Source organism: Balaenoptera acutorostrata, chromosome 2, assembly GCF_949987535.1.
Source record: "Balaenoptera acutorostrata chromosome 2, mBalAcu1.1, whole genome shotgun sequence".
Taxonomy (NCBI): Eukaryota; Metazoa; Chordata; class Mammalia; order Artiodactyla; family Balaenopteridae; genus Balaenoptera; species Balaenoptera acutorostrata.
This window is the reverse complement of record NC_080065.1, coordinates 87053874-87067826: the sequence shown is the minus strand read 5'-3', so window position 1 is coordinate 87067826 and position 13953 is coordinate 87053874. Positions and strand designations below refer to the sequence as shown.

General features: G+C 38.0%; 1 protein-coding gene across 10 annotated transcripts in view; it reads right to left on the bottom strand.

The window, feature by feature from the left end:
• PAM (peptidylglycine alpha-amidating monooxygenase) overlaps window positions 1–13953 on the bottom strand; it is a 281270-nt gene that overhangs the window by 226001 nt on the left and 41316 nt on the right. For 9 of the 10 annotated variants that reach the window (XM_057539715.1, XM_057539716.1, XM_007191820.2 and 6 more), the window contains exon 2: window positions 13562–13669. The exons of the other annotated variant lie outside the window; for it this stretch is intronic. The gene's annotated coding sequence lies outside the window, so the exon portion shown is untranslated. The remainder of the gene's footprint in view (window positions 1–13561; window positions 13670–13953) is intronic. 10 annotated transcript variants of the gene reach the window in all.

Genomic DNA, 13953 nt, shown 5'->3' with positions numbered 1-13953 from the left:
AAGACATTCTATGATATAACACAAGAGAAAGATATGTGTTTTAAAGTCAGGCAAATGGGACTAAGAGAGGTGGGGGGATAAAAAGCTTAGCAAGATAACAATAGGTCCGCCATCAAGTAAAGATATCACTTCATATACAATTTTAGAAAAAATTTACTTTTTAGTAAAATGCAAATAAAATGAATTCATCAAATCCCAACTAGGCAAACTGGAATTTGCCACTTGGCAAAAATTACCATGAAAATAAAACAATAATAATTATTACGTAATAAGGAAGTTATTCTTAATATATGTTATTCTGTTTTAGCTGAAACTCCTTGAAATTTGAGGTCACGTTGTCGTTTGATTAATTCTGCGTTGTGCTTAGTGCACCATCATGCACGTGAGGGCATTCAATAGTAATTACTGAAATTGCATTTTGATTGAAGAGGACAAGACTGACTTTTGCCAATAAGGAAAACAATGCCACCTGCCTCCTGTCATACTCTAATATTCCAACTGGTAAGTCATACTCCTCTAAATTAGTGATATGTATTTGTTATTGGAAGGTTTGACTTTATAAAATTCTTTGGGCCGGTGAGCTCATTCTCATACTTATGAATCCTGAAGGCTGCCTGACGGTCTCCCATTGCCTCCCCTCTTTTGCACCCTGCTTGGAGAAAAGGCATCTATCTCTCAGCATGGCTGTGGCTAAAACCCAGGAACCAACCCCCTGTCCCCAGCACAGGCTTACCTTTTGCAAAGTCCTCTAGGACAGACAGTAAGCACCAGGCATGGGGCACAGTTCTTGCTAAACCTCCCCACCTCCCGACTAGTCCTACGCTGCAGTGGCCACAGCAACATATCCCACCCCCACGCTCCACCACCACGCAGAAGACGGCAAGCATCAGTCCCCTTGTCTTTGTGCCCTTTCAGGTACTGCTGCTCAAACTTTCTTCTTTCTACTTGCCCCAGCCCACAGATTTTGCGTGCAAAACCGATACCCTTTATTTCCATTAATCCTCACTCCAAAGCTGACTACCCTAGAGGAGTTAATGAAAAAATTGGTCCGGTTATAGAACCTCATGTCCATAGCAGAAACTGGCAGAAATAGGGGCATTCCACAAATTAAAATAACAGAACTTTCTTCGTAAATAATTCCAATAATTGCTTTTCTTTTTGCAAGTATGACCCAAAGATGGAAGTCAAATTAAAGCAATAAAAAAAAGTAAAGAAAAGCAAGTGAATGCAACGTCAGTGAGGAAAATGAGTAGCTTATGCTACTGTGATGTGTTCTGCAAAGTCTGTGGAGCAGGAAAGACTTAGGATAACCTCCTAGATCCATCATTTACTTGCTGATTGCCTTTACTCCTATTACTGGCAAAAATCCCCCTAGACATAAAACCCTGAGCTAGTTTTCAAAACAGGCAATGAGAAATCATAACAATCTTTCAAGTATCTGATTCTGAAGTCTCCTTCCATCTTATCCACCACCCACTGACCAAATACAATTCAGAACCTCAAAACTCTCATCTCCATTAGTTCCTTTATCTCTGATTTGTTTCAAAGATAAACTTTAAAGATAATTTTAACAAAGTTGAAGGATCAGTAAAGCAACTGAGCCAGTTCAAAATGATTTAAAGATTAAACAGTCTCTTCTATCACAGAGAAGGCAGCTGTTCTGTGGTTTCTTTTTTTTTCTTTCTTTAACAAAACAGAGAGATTTCATCTCTATTCTCTCTAATTTACCATAGCTGGGAAAATTCAGTATTAAATTGAATATTCTGTATACATTTAAAAAAATGTTTAAAGGTGTTTGGGTTTTATTTATTTATATTTTGCCTTTTATTTATTTATATCATTTATCAAATTGTGTAACTCACTGATTTTAATTTTTAAGTTCATTGTCAAATAACAGTTTTCCTTTAATGATATTTTGATTGACAAATAAATCCCATGACAGCATAAATTCAGATTTCACTTTTATATAAAATCCTAAGGTTGTTTTACTCTCTACGACCAAAGAGAATCAATGTCAAAATAATTACCTCTTGCAAAGAAATGTATGGTGTTCCACAAGCCCTTTTCTTCCAAATAAGGGTCTTAAGGTACTATTTAGTCTTCCACCAGAAAATTATTCCAAAACTAAAAAGGAATACTTGCAGGAAAACAGTCGGTTTTCTTTCCATCTCCTTTCCTTGAGAGAACCACAGCAAAATGTAATTTTACGCTTCCTGTCCCAAAATAATATGCCTGAGCACTTTCTCCTCTGCATCTTTTACCACTAGTGTTTAGCAAACAAGGTTTAAAAACTACTACTAGATATAAATTATCTTATGCTTAGTACAGATGGATACATGTGCCATGAATTGGCTTAAACTTAAGATGAATACAGGATGTAAACAATAAGAGAAACTATTTTTGCAGCTGTTGGCCTCAAGTCTAGCATTATTGATTGTGGTAATAGATTGTGCCTTTCCTAGGAAACCGTGCAAGGCATACCTGCCAGGCTCATTTGCTGAGTCCTGTGACTCATACGGCTTAATGCCAGATCAATGAACGACAGTGTTATTCAAAACTCAGGGTTACTAGATCTCACATTTTGGTCTCTAGTGGCCTTGCTATTACCCTTCGGCTTCTAAAGAAACCCAGGCTCATCCACATAGGAGTTAACTAACGGAATTTTCGCAATCCCAAATCAGCTTTGTTTAATTAACTTCATCTGATGTGAGCCTCTCACTAAAAATATTAAGCTGAGAATAGTGTCACTTTGTAAGACTCACATCTTTACCTCAGAGTTCTGAACATTTGAGTTGGTGAAACATTTCTTTCTAATATGATTTTCCCTCATTAATTATCTTGAGGCATTTTAATATCCTTAGGGATGACTGCATCCACTGAATTAGGTCAAGATTTCATGGTCTCTGTTGGCAATCACGAGTTTAAGTTATAGTTATCAGTAAAAATATCTGATTTGTGAATTTAATGTTGATAGAATCAGACATATATTTTGCAGTCTCTGAGGGGGGCAGAATTATGGTCCCCAAAGATGTCCACATCCTAACCCCCCCACCCTGTGAATATGTTACCCTACATGACAGAGAGGATTTTGCAGATGTGATTAAGGATAAGGATCTTGTCCTAAAATGGGCTGATTATCCTAGGTTATCCAGTGGGCCGCATCTAATCACGAGTCCCTTAAAACAAGGGTCCCCAATGCCCCCCCGCCCCCCGTACCGGTAACAGTACCAGTCGGTGGCCTGTTAGGACCCAGGCCGCAGAGCAGGAGGTGAGCTGCAGGTGAGCAAGCAAAGCTTCATCTGTATTTACAGCCGCTCCCCATCGCTCGCATTACCACTTGAGCTCCGCCTCCTGTCAGATCAGCGGCGGCATTAGATTCTCATAGGAGCGTGAACCCTACTGTGAACTGCGCATGCAACGGATCTAGGTTGCACGCTCCTTATGAGAATCTAATGCCTGATGATCTGAGGTGGAGCTGAGGCAGTGATGCTAGCGCTGGGGAGTGGCCGCAAATACAGATTATCATTAGCAGAGAGGTCTGACTGCACAGAGACCATAATAAATCAATTGCTTGCAGACTCATATCAAAACCCTATCAGCGAGTGGCAGGTGAAAACAAGCTCAAGACTCCCACCGATTCTGCATTATGGTGAGTTGTATAATTATTTCATTGTATATTACAATGTAATAATGATAGAAATAAAGTGCACAATAAATGTAATGCACTTGAATCATCCCGAAACCATCCCCACTCTCCGGTCCATGGAAAAATTGTCTTCCACGAAACCGGTCCCTGGTACCAAAAACGTTGGGGACCGCTGCCTTAAAATGAAGGTCGCTTCCTGGCCTTGAAGAACCAGAGAGATGGCCACATAAGGATTCGGTCTGTACTTGCTAGCTGTTAAGGTAAAGGAGGGTGGCCATGAGCCAAGGAATGCAGGTGACCCCTAGAAGCTGGAAAAGACAAACAAATGGATTCTCCCCTAGAGCCTCCAGAAGGGGATACAGCCCTGACACCTTGATTTTCTAGTCCATTGGGACCTGTGCCAGACTTCTAACCAATAGAGCTCTAAGATAAATTTTATTCACCAAGTTTGCAGTAATTTGTCACCGCAACAAAAGAAAAATAATACACTTTCCTAGTTTTTATACTGTTTCATCACCCCTTTTTTGGGAGAAAGTAAAAGGTGACTAGGAAAAAGTGCTCTACTCCAACTGGGGCATGTGGGGTCACAGAAATGAAAACCGGCCTGTTCGAGTGTGGGCATCCAGGTCCAAGCCCTGGCTCTGCCATTAAACGAACACAGACAACTGGGCTAAGCATTTAACCAAGCCCTCACAGCTTGAGCTTCTTTCCTCTCACTGGACAAAATGTTCATTTCCAGGTCCATGTTCTCTATTACAGCTTCCTCTCATTCTTCTGGATACTGGTTTTATTTGTCTTTCCAGTAAAAGCCAAAATGATCCTTTTTCTGCCATGTTTCATTGTCTCACACTGGTAAAGTCTGCAGACCTGGCATTTCCATATTTCAGCAGGAGCAAGTTTAAGTATGTATAAAACTTAAAACATTCTTATTAGGACATAAAAATAAAATGAAAACTCTCCTAAACCAATTTTTAAAATCACCCTGCCTAAAACTGCTTGGAACCATTTCCTGCCTGAAGCATGAAGGAAACGGTAATCTTTAGAGTATACTCTGTATAAACTGCTACTTGTATTGGTTAAGTCAGCAGGAGGAGATATACATGGATATCTTAAGGGTTCAAAACTGCAGAAGTATTTTTCTTATTACAAAGAGTTAGCTACTCAATAGATTACATTATATTACCCAAAACATTAATACAACAAAGAGCAAAAACCTGATGTAACATAGCCTAGAATATAATAGTTTTCTTTCCAACACAAACATATGAAAGTGTTTCAATAAAAAGGTTTTAAAAAGTATGGAAACAGTTTATATTGACTTAATTTCTTTAACATTTAACCTACCGTAATCTAAACTGGGTGGTATCGTAATTTCTCTCTACTTTTCAGGAACTGTTTTTAATTAACTAGCAAATTTTCAACACATAAGCAGGATTAAGTATTCAAAACAGTAAAGAAATTAAAAGTCAAAGCATTTTAGCATATTTTAGGGTAGAAAGGAATTCATTCATAAATAAGCATTTACGATATTCAAGATAAGACAGATATCCTTTATGTGAAAGTAACTAAATTTTTAATTTTTAACCTTTTTTTACACTCTCACAACTATGTTTTTCACTGATTCTTTAAAGAAAGGTGAATGAAGAACATTATCAGTCCACTAACATAATATTGCACAAAAACAAAGCAAAGGTAGAGAGCAGGGTATATTCCAGAAGACTCCAAAAATACAAGAAAGAAAATGCCAGTTTTAATCAGTCTCTCTAGAAACGGACAGTCTAGACCATTTACTGACCTCTCAAAAGAGCCATCTGTCTACCTCCTACATACAATAAAGGTTCAGCTACATAAAGAAATGGCAGAGTCCCCATCCTACCTACTCCCCTCTTCTTCATTCTCCTGCAAAGCTATCCATTAATTAATTAGAAAATGCCTTTACCTACCACCTCCATCTAAACACCGTATTACATTCTTCACAGAGTATACTGAAATAGTCCCTTGGGAATAAGGAAGAGGAAATAAATGCACAACTAACATTGTCATATGGACAGAACTCTCGGAACGGAGAGAGTCAGACATAGGCAGTAGAGAGAAACCTGTGTGTCTCATCACTTAGTGTTTATTGATAGGGCACATTGTGGTAGAAAACTAACTTTTCAAGGGAAATATTCATTCATGGCTCTTCTATTTGAATGTTGTAAATGGTTCTACAATATTCTTTTCATAAAGCTGAACACAGCTGGCTTATCCTTAAGGAGCATGGGTATGTGTTAAAGGGGAACTTTTATGAAGCGCTGATTTCATTTGTCACAATAACAGAAGCACTATTTTTATTATCAAATTGGGAGATTTTTGAAAAGCATTAAAAGTATGAAATTAGTATGAAATGATGGTTATCAATATACTTTAAACTTCATATATCCCCCTGTAACTAAATCTTTGTTTTAACAATTTGTTTCAATTTCCCTAACATGCAAATTCTCAATGTAACTTGGCCCTTCTTTCTAATAATATCTTCCCATAACCTCTTAGACCTTTCAAATGTTAATACTGTTTAAAACTGGATAAAATATACAAAGTATCAATAAAAAATACATAATTCACACTCTTAGAAAACTGCATTTGTGCTGTGACACCTGTCAAAATATTTTAAGGAATTTGTATATTTCAAATCATTTGAAATAAAAAGCTCTACTGTGTTTGCTATTGCTGCTTACCAGGGAGAGTAGCCAGCATTACATTGTACACCCACAGTTATTTTCATAAGCCCACCCCATGTATGTGCGCATACAGACGCACACAAACACATACACACACTTTAAGTACAAACTGTAAGTCTGTTCTAGGTAATTGGCTGAAATGCTCCCATATACTATGTTTTCAGTCAGTAGTATACAGTAGAAAGCAAGAAACCATTCATTCACCTGAAAGAGAAAAATAGAGGCATCTGGTAATTCTCCGATATGCAAAACAAGGCACTTACCTTCCATTTCTAGGGATGTCTGAAATAGAACTGGAAACCGAGCAATGGGTGAGGGGCTTTATTGCGGGGTGAATCATCCCCACGTAGATGCTCTGAACAACCCCTGTATGCATACTGACATCATCAGGAGAGACTTGGAGGCAGAGGATACTATGGTAACCAAGCAATGTGCTGGGAGACAGAAGCCTTTAATTGCTTTAACAACTTCCTGGGGCTGGAGCTACCAGGCTTGGATTTACTAAGTAGGAAATGAAGGTTGTCACAGAAGCAGCGAGTGTGACACAGAGCAAGGGGACTCAATGAATTCTGAATCTATTCACTGCAATGTGACTTTTTAATGACAACTGTCATTACATGATTCCATTAGCAATATTCTTCTCACAGCTGAAGCTCTGACGAAGTCACAGGTCAATAAATAATGCTCCCAGGTAGCAATAGTATAAGTATTCATAGATGGTTTTCTCACTTAACAAGCATTAATATTATTACATTACAAACATCCTTTTCCTTGAGGGTGAATACTTGATTCCCTTTGAAAAGAAAGCTCACATCTGTGCCTTCGGAGGTCAGAGTACTGATAACAATGAAAACTGATGCTCTGCGTTTACTTCTCCAGGAGACGGCATCTGCCCATTCCACTTATCTCCGAGCTCCAGTAAATCCCCGCCAATACATCACTTATCCAGAAAACACCCCCAAGCCAAATGCCCAATTATGACACCCAGATAAAATCAGAAGAAATCTACCCTCTTACTGCCCCACAGTCTTCCTGATTAAGTCTTCTATCACAGGCAGAATTACTTCTACCTCTAACAACTCCCAAAACTATACATAATTTAAATCTTCCCTTTGAACTATTTGTCCTCCTGTGCATCTGGCACCCCATTCACAAGAACACAACCCCTTTTAAAAATACCAGGTTTAAAGTAATTGCTTAAAATAACGTTTCAACATCAAACTGAGTCTATAATGATATATCATGCTTATGTGATCACATGCGATGTTTTAGTAAGTATATAATTTATCTGTACTATAAAAACTATTGTTTTCTTCTCAATATTGGATTGACATGTTTTTAAACAATACCATGGTCTAATTTTTTCTACTGTAGTAGAATACTGTAATTGCAAGAATAATCAAGTAACTTGGCAGATCCTCTTTAAGATACTCGTAACACAATAAAAAATGAAGGTTGTCATTCTGTACTGTATACTCCAAGCTACTACAAAGAAATTATTATTCTCTCTATTTCAATTCAGATGAAGCTAAGCCTGCCTTTTAATGTTTCCCTTGTGAGTAAATACCATACAAATGTATGGCAATAATACTGCTTACAAAAATAGTAAAATGGAATACCACAGCACCGATTTACAGTCTGGAAAAATATAGAGAATTTTAACCTAACTGACAAGTTGGACTTTTTGCTACCATAGAGGTTGGGGAGAATTCTGAAAATAGAATAGTAAGGTCAGCTCTCATGAAAAACATAATAATTCAGTTTTCCTTAATTTAGGTAAAGTGAAAAGGCTTTCCAACAAAATGGAATTACTCCTATCCTTTCACTTGTTTTTCCTGAGATACCAAGTCTGAGAAGCAAAACATGCAAAGTTTACCATGAAATTCATGAAAATAGTGTGTATATACATATATATGTGTATACATAGATGTCTGTATATATTTGTGTGTACATATATATATATGTGTGTGTGTGTGTGTGTGTGTATATATATATATATATATATATATATATATATATATATATATACACACATATTAGGTTAGCCAAAAAGTTCGTTCACATTTTTCTGTAACATGGAAAAACCTCAGCGAAATTTTTGACCAAGAAATTTCGAAATTTTTGGCTAACCCTCCTATATATATGATTCACACACACTTCTACATATATATATATATATATATATACATTATATATATGATTCAAATTTTAAAATAAATGCATTTGTTTATTTGAAAATGCCCAAAAGATATACACCCAACTTCTGAGAGTGGTTACTTCTGGCAGTTTCAATTACAGACTGAGAGAGTTCTCCAATTTTTATATTACATAATTTTAAACTTTTAAAAGTTTTTCTAACCATGGATATGAATTACTACTGTAAATCAAAAAATGAAAATTCATCTAAATGTGTTCTGAACTTGCAATCCTGATTTACTTGCTCTCAGAGAAGACCAATGACAGCTTCAGTGGACTAGATCCTAACATACTAGCCAGACTATTTCAAGGTTGTTTCAAACAACTCTTACTGGGAGATGATCCACCTGTCTAAACAAAACTAGGTTGGGAAAGGTAAATAAAGGTTATCTGGACAGCATGCACACAAAAGGGAACAGGTGTATCCACTACTCCAGAGATGGGATGGTCATAAAGTAAGAGTGCCACAGTAAAGCTAGTTTGCTAGGGTTTTTTTAAAAAAAGGTAGAGTTAGAAAAGAGTCTCTCCAAGTCCCTCACGTGCTGAATGCTGAGGCTAAGCAGGATGCCCTAGGTCACCAGCTCTTGCGCTGCAGCACTCACCCACTGGGCTGCCTGCTAACCAAAAATTACTTTTGAGTGTTCTTGAATTTGATCTTAATATTGTAATTGTTTTTTAAAATTGTCTATGTTAATCAATATGATCTTTTCATTGCACTGGTTCTTCTTATAAATATGTAATTTAATTAAATATTCTATATATCATTAAAAAAATAGCCTATCCAAAAATAAGACCAAACCAAAAGATGTCCGCCCACTACAGAAGGCTGAAGGGAATATGGAAGACCACCAGCAAGAATAGAAATCAAGTGTCAGTGAGACAAATGGCCCCAGGTGGCCAGATTTTGTGTCCTGTTAAAGATGCTTGCTTTAGGGAAAAGAGGCCTCGTATCTCCAACGTTCATTCCCTAAATCCAGGCTTTATTTAGTTTTTATTCTCCTCTTACGCTACAAAAACAGCTTAATGTGTTACATTCTCATGAGTGTTCTATTTCCTCTTGCCACTCCACTAAATCTCTTGATCAATGCAATCTCATTCCCACCTTCTTAGGGAAGATGATAAACTCTTTCTTAAATGATAACTACCTCCTTTACTTGGATTCCCAGGATAGCACAGAGAAGCCCAGTGAAGCACACACCCACATTAGGCCACTCACAGCACAGAGCTGGGAGCTGGGACAAAGTACCGCATAACAGCACTAGCTCCACCAAGCTCTGACATATTCTTTCTGCATAACTGTATACCCCCTTTTATCTGTCCTAAATGTCAGAAAATCCACTTCTTATTTCCCAATGGATCTTAAGGCTTCACAGACATCCAAACAATATTATAATATCTCAGACTGAAAGACAACAAAAGTTAGAAGGTAAAATACTCTTTCACAGGAAACAAAGACACAGCAAAGAAATCACCCCTTGACTGTCCAAAGTATTATAAATCTCATCTACAAACCACCTTAATCCTTAAATTGAAGTTTAGGGTTCAATGAGACTCTGAGCGTAACTTATTTCTTCAACTAAATTCTTGTTGGCAAGTGCCAATTCAGAAGCAAATGTAAGTTAAAGCGCCACTTCTGAGGGGATATTTGGCCAGAATTTCTAAAGCCTTGACTAGTCAGCTACAGTGCCCCCTCCTGGAAACCACCTTTCTGATAAGGCAAAACACCCTCCGTTCTATTTTTTTTTTTTTTTTAGGTAAGAAGTGGATTTATTTAGAGAAACACACTCCACAGACAGAGTGTGGGCCATCGCAGAAGGTGAGAAAGGCACCAGGGTATGGGGTTGTCAGGTTTTATAGTGGTGGGTAATTTCACAAGCTATTGAGTGGGAGGAGTATTCCAGCTATTTCAGGAAGGGGTGGGGATTTCAAAACACCCTCGGTTCTAACCTAGCTTTGCCTCATAATTTACGCTGAACTTCCTCTTAGCCCAGAGAAGCAACATTCTTGGCTCCTCTGGTCTTAATACAACACTTTTCCTAATTCCAATTAAAGACAGTATAAGGACTGAAAAATGACAGTGTATATGGGATTTTATTATTAGCATATGAGCTTAAATTTGTTAACTAAAACAAATTCATACTGATTTAATGAAAAAGTATCACACTAACTTCCAATGGCAAAAGGGTTCTAACTCTCCATCACTGGCCAAACCCACTCGGTGGCCAAATTTCACAGATGTATCTTCTCTTTGCTCCAGCCCCACAGTTGCCCCTCTAGCTTAGATCTTCTCTATCAGTCATCTCAGTCATCAGTCATCAGTCTTTTTCTTCCTTACCAGTGACCCATGGCAGAGTCATTCACATCACCACAATATTCTCAAGGCAATTCATGAGGCTTGGGAGAAACATTCCTTATTACCCGTTTCTCCTCCCTATATCTAGCTACAAGCCTACCTTCTCAAAGGAAAAAAAAAAAAAAAGTATCTTATCTCATGATTCAGCTATTCTGGGCAAATCCTTGACTTTTCTAAACATCAGATCCTCATTTTCGAAAAGAGAACACTAGTACTACCTCATACTGTAGTTAGGAAGATAAAGATAATGCATAACGTACTGGCACATCAAAAGCTCTCAATTAAAAAGTTATTACAGGGCTTCCCTGGTGGCGCAGTGGTTGAGAATCCGCCTGCCAATGCAGGGGACACGGGTTCGAGCCCTGGTCTGGGAAGATCCCACATGCCGCGGAGCAACTGGGCCCGTGAGCCACAATTACTGAGCCTGCGCGTCTGGAGCCTGTGCTCCGCAACAAGAGAGGCCGCGATAGTGACAGGCCCGCGCACCGCGATGAAGAGTGGCCCCCACTTGCCGCAACTAGAGAAAGCCCTTGCACAGAAATGAAGACCCAACACAGCCAAAAATAAATGAATAAATAAATAAATAAATAATAAAAATAAAGGAATTCCTTAAATAAATAAATAAATAAATAAAAGCTACAAAATAGTCACATATAATTTAAAAAAAAAGTTATTACAATTAATAATAATGAACAAAACCACAGAGAATCAAATTATACCACCTTCTTTGAAAGGCTTCATTTGTATTCCAGTACAGTCTGTAATTGGGTGATGAGGAAGCAGAAATTGGCCAAGTAAGAGCTTGAATAATTAAGTGGGGACCTTAGTTTTTTTGTTGTTCAAAATGAGGGTGTTGATCTTTTCCAGTCTAACATTCTATGTGCTAGGAAAGCATTCTAAGGCAATGCTTTTGTTTCTCCCACACAAATATCTGCCCTCTTCTGCAACCAAGCCCATCAGAGTGCCCAATGTATGGGTACTTTTCTTAGTCCCTGTAATAGACTGAAATTATTCAAAGTTTTATCCTTAAAGAATTTAAACTTTGCTTTCATTTAAACATTCGGGATCTTTATACTACCACTGAACTCACCCATGAGTCAATTAACTTTAATGTTTTCCCAAAACTAAACAATGATTATAAAACCTTCAATGTTTTGAATCTAAAAGTCAAAGGAATTATAGATGATGGCTTACTCTAATACCAAGAACTTATTTCAACATTTCATGATTCTAATTTTGATTATAATTCCCAAAGGAAGCACTGGATTAAGTTCTAATATAGTTCCTCTAAAGAAGCCAGTTTAAGATAAGTTCCCATTTTAGTCTCTCAATTAGTGGAACTTTAAAATACCTTTTCCCTGGGATACAAATAAAGAACTTTGCCTAAAATGTAGAGCATTTGTATGAATCCAAACATAGATATTGTTTTCATGAAATAAAAGGAAGCATAAGAGGGGTTAAAGATGATGCCTGCAGCTTAAGAAGACCAACTGAGCTGAAAGGGTCTGACAGCAGGATGTGGGTTATAATGCCTCTGAATGAAATCCTTTTGTGCGAGGGTCTCACAAAGGGCATCCAGGCAGGACTGTGTGTGTTTGGATTTAAATTAATCAACCAGTCAGTTCCACAATGCTAAGATTCCTTCTGTTTAACAGATTAAGGCAGGTTTACTGGCAGTTCCCAAATGATGTCAATAGCTTCTAAAAGGTCAAATGCAGCAACGCACACCAAATGTCCTAGAGTAAAGAGCACCAATAACTCTTCCCTCTATAATCGGCTAGGTGTGACTTATTAAATGCAGTAGATTATCCCATTTTAATCAGCTGTCCAGGTTTAAATTTTCTTTTTTTCTCTTTCCCCAAAAAGTTGAAACACATTTATACATTTTAATGGTAAACACTGCAAGACTGCCTATTTTATTCTATAGTATATCTGGTTAAAACAATATAAATAGCCCAGCTTCACCACCGCATCTTGCAAGGGGGTTGGGTGATGGGGCAGAAAGGCACAGAGGTGGAACTATTTTAGTCAATAGGGGCCAAGTACAACCAGAGCATTATCTGTGTTGTTAGCACAAACTCACAAAAAGAAAGTTATAGCTGCAACCACTGCCAAGTAAAAAATGCTCAAAAAACAGCATGTATATAAAAAGGAAGGACCCGGGCCAGGTGGAAGATTCCATCTGGGTTCAAACTCATGGATTCTAGTCCTTTGGGAACTTCTTTAAAATCTCGTGTTTCACTGTTTTTCCCAAGCAGTAAAGGATTGAATGCATTCTTGTAAAATATTAATCATGCGTGTCTTGGGCACTGAGTCGAAGGAAAAGGGAAGAGAAGATAAGCCAAGGATACTAGAGTATAAGGTGATCAGGACCAGCTCTTGTCTGACAATGCTGTAGAAACATTAACCGCTGGCCCTGGGACTCAAAGGAAGCTCCAAGAACCAACACGGCCCCCTGCCTCCCACTGACGTTCCTGACCTTCAACGAAGGAAAGGAAGGCACTGTGGCATATAGGTTATTAGAGCACAGCATTGAGTCTAAATCCCAGCTCTGCCACCTCTAATCCCTGTGATCTTGGGCAAGCTACTTAAACTCCCTGATCATCACTTCTCTCCACTATAAAACGAAGGAAAGAATAATCATACCTCTGAAGGTTGTTCAGAGCACTCCTGTGAGCCAGGCACAGTTTCAGGTATCAGGAATACAGTGTTGAGTAAACCATACAAGGCCACTGATCTCAAGGAGCTTGCATTCTGGGTTGGGAGATAAAATAATAAACAATTAAATGAATAACATAATTTTATATACATGGGAAAAGGCTCTGAAGAAACACATCATAGGATGACAAGATAAAAAACTGACTAGATGGAAGAATGACAGAGCTATCAGAGACAAACCTCAGTCTCAGTAGAAATGGCATTTGAATAAGGAGAAGGAGCAAGATGCATCAAATAAAAGGACAGAGCCTTCCAGGCATAGCGATCAGCAAGAACAAAGGTCCCAAGACAGAAACGAGCTCAAGATGTTCAAGGAACAT